The sequence below is a fragment of the Triticum dicoccoides genome, chromosome 2A, assembly GCF_002162155.2.
Source record: "Triticum dicoccoides isolate Atlit2015 ecotype Zavitan chromosome 2A, WEW_v2.0, whole genome shotgun sequence".
NCBI classification, from domain to species: Eukaryota; Viridiplantae; Streptophyta; class Magnoliopsida; order Poales; family Poaceae; genus Triticum; species Triticum dicoccoides.
In genome coordinates, this window is record NC_041382.1 from 737,129,959 (window position 1) to 737,135,931 (window position 5,973).

A 5,973-nucleotide genomic window follows, 5' to 3' on the forward strand; every position below is an offset into this window, starting at 1 on the left:
AAGATGACCCACAGGAGCGCGACTCCCAAGGGAAAAAGAGGCTAGGTGGCAAATGGTAAAACCAATGTTGGGCATTGCTGGAGGAGTTTTATTCAAGGCGAACTGTCAAGGGGTTCCCATTATTACCCAACCGCGTAAGGAACGCAAAATCCGGGAACATAACACCGATATGACGGAAACTAGGGCGGCAAGAGTGGAACAAAACACCAGGCATAAGGCCGAGCCTTCCACCCTTTACCAAGTATATAGATGCATTAATTAAATAAGATATATTGTGATATCCCAACATGTAAACATGTTCCAACAAGGAACAACATCTCCATGTTCCAACAAGGAACAAACTTCAACCTTCACCTGCAACTAACAACGCTATAAGAGGGGCTGAGCAAAGAGGTAACATAGCCAAACAACGGTTTGCTAGGACAAGGTGGGTTAGAGGCTTGGTTCAACAATATGGGTGGCATGATAAGCAAGTGGTAGGTATCGCAGCATAGGCATAGCAAAAGAGCGAGCAACTAAGCAAGCAAAGATAGAAGTGATTTCGAGGGTATGGTCATCTTGCCTGAAATCCCGCAAGGAAGAAGAACGAGTCCATGAAGAAGATAAACGGACGTAGTCGAACGGATCCTCACACACACGACGTTATCGGAACCAACCTGAAGAAGAAACACCGGAAAGAAGCAAACAACATAGTAAACAACCACCACATAAACATGGCAGGATGCACAACCAAGTATGATGCATGTCCGGTTTAAATGTTCATGGCATGACAAAGTGCACAAGCAATTCTACATATTAAGTGGAGCTCAATATGCACGAGTTGCATATTGACGAAACACCACATCAATTATTTAGTTCTCTCTTGGTTAGGTACTCAACAATATTAAATGTTGTTTAAACATGGCAAGAGGTGATACATAATAAAACTACCTAACTAGGCAAGTTTAAATGAGGCCGAAACAACAAAACAACAAGTCCGGATACTCCTCATATGCATAAATTAGATTTGGTACTGTTCTGCCCTAAACAATATTTTAGAGTTGTTAAACATGCAAAGTAAAGCCACCATGTTAAACTAGGCAAAATTCTACCCCATTTACATATAAGGTTATTAAAAACCGAGCTACGGTTATTTAGTTATGAATTAAAGCATTTTAGCAAGTTATTTAAGCAAATTTAAACAAACAGCATTTTAAACATGTTAAACATGGATGAAAGTTGGATATTATTAAACTAGATGAAATTCTAAGCAAGTTTCATATATAATTCATTTTAATCCGATGCACCAATTATGAGTTATTATATGCATGTAGTCTAAGGGGTTTTCTGCAAAACTGATGTCTCTGGAATAAAGGCAAAAACGCAGACCTGAAAAAAAAATAGGAACTGGGCCGAATCTGGCCGGCCCAACAAGAGAAAAAAAATCAAGAGGAGGGGGCGCTCGGGGGCTGCTCACCCTGGGCCTGGCCAAGTCGGTGGGAGGAGGGAGGCCTGCAGGGGCGATGCTAAGCCGGGAGGCCTAGTGCTGGGCCTGGGTGCAATCTATCACTGGCGCTCCAAGCGAATAGGGAGGCGGGTCAATGCAGGGGTGCTCGTCCCCTTCCCTGGTTCGAACGAAGCAGAGGACGCGGGGGAACGGCGGCAAGGCAGCAGCGGAGGGCGGTGTCTAGCGCGATGTAGGCGAACTTGGCGCAACTCCGGCGAGCTGAGGACTCCGGTGGGACGGCAGGGATGGAGCGGACGAACGGATCCAGCCCTATGGAGCCGATTTGACCAGAGGCGAGGCGAGGGTGGAACGAGGCGAAGATGGGCTTCTGGTCCAGGCAGTCATGGCGGGGAGGCGCTCCGGCGAGGCAGGGGTCGACTGGAGGTCGGGGATGGACTAGACCCTCCATTCCCAGTCAGATCCGGCGAGGACTTGGGGTCCAGGAGCCATGGCATCTTCGGGAGCTCCTGAGGTCATCCATGGCAGAGAGGGAGAGAGGTTAGAGGGGAAGAAAAATATGGCAGGTGAGAGATAGGAGTACAGAGAGGATCGGAGGGACCTGGTCGGGGAGGGCCGGTGAGGTCCGGCCTGGCGGTGTTGGTTGGCTCGGTGGGAGGATCGGGAAGACATGGGATGTCCTGATTGGAGCGACGGGGAAAATGAGGTGAATCTCGTGGCTAGCGGCGGGACAAGACTGATGGGACAAACTCCTTGATTTTAGGGTTAGGGGCTATATATAGCATGTAGGTGAAAGGAGAGGGATATGGATCATCAGATCGAAAACCTACGGACGAGAATAAATATGCTAAGGAGTACAATAAATAAAACGATGATATTTTGAAGATGTTTGGGGATGTTCCGGACCCAACGGTGAGGACTGTCCGGGTCGGGTTCGGGTAAGTTTCGGACATGCGCGAGGGGTCGATGCACTGTGCAAAGAGGGGTAGGCTAGCCTGGCAGTTGGCAGTGGACTGAGAGGAGAGAAGAGAAAGTGGCCCGGCAACAGTTTTTGGAGACCGAAAACGTCCGACGTTAGACCGACTATAATGCCGCTATAGTTATCCGTTAGGGCGTCAAACAAACTCCGAATGCGACGAAAATTGGCAGGCGGCCTACCTACAACAAAACAACACCGCACGCCAACTTTCATACCATTCTGAGAACATTTTCCGGCCACTTATAAAATACTATTTCGGACATGCCTCGGGCGCGTGCAAGTGTGTCTGGGCTCAGAACGGACAACGGAAGGAACGAGGAGACCGGGACGGATGCAAGTTTTGAAAACATGATGATGCAATGCACATGATGACATGATATGAAATGCATGACACGCAAGCAAAGACAAGGCAACAACAACGAATAACTGGAGGACACCTGGCACAACGGTCTCGGGGCGTTACAACACTCCACCACTACAAGAGGATCTCGTCCCGAGATCTAGAATGGCACCGGAAGGTAAAAACGAAAGAGAAAGATAAGAGGTAAAACTAAGTTGCTCCTTTGACAAACGAGTGAAACCAAAGAACCTTACAAAGGTTAAGCCATTTCGAGAAAAGAATACAACGGAGATGACGAAGCTGAAAACACTCTGGTTAAATGGATAAGCACGAAAAGAACACGATCTTTGACAAAACGGGATGATGGGTTGAAAAGAGCAACATCACAATGCCTCCGGATCAAAATAATAGAAGATAGATAATTGAAATAAAAGAATGGAGAAGAAAAGGACAACTTCTGCCACAAAAGAGCTTGTAAAAAGCATCCTTAGGCGAAGGGTCGAACGGAGTTGTTGGAAAACCAACAACGAAAAAGAGTAAACTTGTAGGGGCTTATGGAGAACATCTCAAAACTGAGTTGAAATTCTGCCACTGACGGAAACGATAGATTGGATTGATATCGACAAGGAGACGAGAAACTTATACCACCGGGAGGATAAAAGAACTTGGGTCAATTATAAGCACCATAATAGCAACAATCCTTAGAAAAAGCTTTAGGTGAAATATAACCCAAGATAACTCCAACGAAGAGGTTGATGGATTTAATATATCTCATTCTTAACAACATGTGAATCATGAAACATGACTCAAAATATCAAGAATGACATAATACCACCTCCAATGATACGGTAGAAAGGATTGCACTTCGGAATGCAAGAAGAAGAAAAACTTGAGCTTCTTAGCAAAGAATGTCGATGGACACTTCGAGAAGGAATTAAATCCTTGATGAATCCATCATGTAGAACCTTCATGAAGAACTCCGGTAATAAAAGAATGATCCAAAATAATTGAATGATGAAAAGAATAAGATTGAAGCTTCGCAATGATTTAGATAGAGATCTCCGTGATAATATAATTGAAAGAGGTTGGAACTCCGGGAAAAAGAGAAGATGAAACAAATGAAACCGAGAATTTGAAGGGCCTCCGGAATAAAGAATTAATCATTCGGATGAAACAAGAATAAGAATTACATTATGCTTATCCTTCACCAATTAAATTGATGACAAGCAACGGATTTGACATACTACTTATTCTCGTAGAAAGGATTAAGATAGATATAGCGTCAACTTGGAAAGGTCTTCCATGAACCACCGGTCAGGTTGAAACAACGAATAAATTGATATGATGAATGAAGGAAGACAAAATCTTGGAAGAACCACCGTAAGAATTGAGAATGAACGGAAATACACGAGAGAGTTTAGATACAAGGGAACAAAGAGATCATGAACTGATTAGAGAATATACTTGAATGATGCACCGGTTAGGTTTGGAGAATGAGAGCTGAAAGCTGGAATGAATAATCCTGAATTGATGGCCTTCAGATCAACAAACTGAAAAGACTCCTGAATTACTCCGGATGGGTGAAAAGAATTCTCATAATCAAAACAATTATGAGGGGATGGCAACAAGCTAGAATCATGAATCTTGAAGAGAATGGAGCAGGATTGAGAGAAAATCTTCTTCGGTCTTCAAATTTTGAATTACAACGAGAAATACCACCATGAATTGTTTAGACACTCCAGCAGAATCAAAACAAAGAGGTTGAGCCAATGATGAAAAGAATTTGAAAGATCTTGGAGAAACCCTCTGACTGATGAAAATTCATTCTTATGTCACACTTCGAAAAGAAATTTGGATAGCTCCAGGAAAATAAGAAGAGTCAGGTAAGATCCTGGAAAAAGACCTGTGGGTTAGGGCCTACTCAAAAGAAACACCGTTGAACGATTGCTTGAAAAGAGAGATTCCACCGGTTGAATTTAAATGGCTTGAATGAGGTAACATCCTCGAAATATCTTGAACGAATGTAGAGTGGAAACACGAATCTTCTGAGATATCTTCGGCACTCCGAAACAAATGAATAGCGAGGAGTAGATGATTAAGAGGTGCACCCGTATGAGAAGGTATTGAAATGAGGAAAAGATATGATCAACAAAGCTTGTATTGGATCCGCCGGAGATGGAAAGAATGAAGAATGATGAACTAGTAGAACATCTTCTTGAGAACCACCGGGTAAGAATATTGACGGAAAAGAATGGAGAGACTTCACATGAATAAAAGGATACTTGATTAAGAAATCCGAGTCCTTGAGAAAAAAGGGTGGGTGGGCGGGAAAAAAAAGGCAACTTGGAGACGGATGAAACAAACACCGTTGAGAAGAACTGATACTTGATCTTGCGAATGCTGAAGTGATCGAATCCACTTGAAGAGAAACACGCCAGTGAAAAAGGATTGACATGACAATCTCGATTATCAAGAAGGATTAGTATTCACATCGATCAACATTTGACTTCGAAGCAACTCGAATACCACAACTCAAAACAAAACAAAGGATTGGCTTGCAGAATAAGCCGGAACAAACATATGATAGAGATTTCGTCCGAAGTTTTCATGGTGGGGCCTACACGGGCTCGATCGTACAGCACCATCATGTACAAGGCAGTGCACATGACATACGAAGCGTCCCCGAGTCGGCATAGCCAAGGACTCTTTAAGACACAACGAGACCACTGTAAAACCAACCGTGAATAGGTGGACCACTAGACGTCGAACCCCAATTTCGTATCATACATCTGTCGGAAAGATATCCTAAGAGCTACTTGAATTCCCACTTATAAACTCCCAAAATTTTCCGGTTATGCAATCAGGTGTTGGGGATACAGGGGAAGCATAATATCTCACCCAAAACTAACAAATCCTACATCCAGCTGTATCCATCCTTCAACACATAACCAAGAAACCTTCGGAAATCGTCTACCTCAACCTTCGAAAAGCATCCGTTATACGAGTTATGGCAATACTCCCGAACTCCCACCCCAGTACTGGGTGGCGCCGAGGTTATCTCACCAACAACTGCATAAAAGAGATTTCCGATGTCGGTGAAACTAAACTCAGGTATTCCAGAACTGCAACGATAAAATTGTGACGACAACACCTTGAAGCTCAACTCCCCGGGACACTGCCACAACCCCTAAATGACAGGAGGCACCAAGA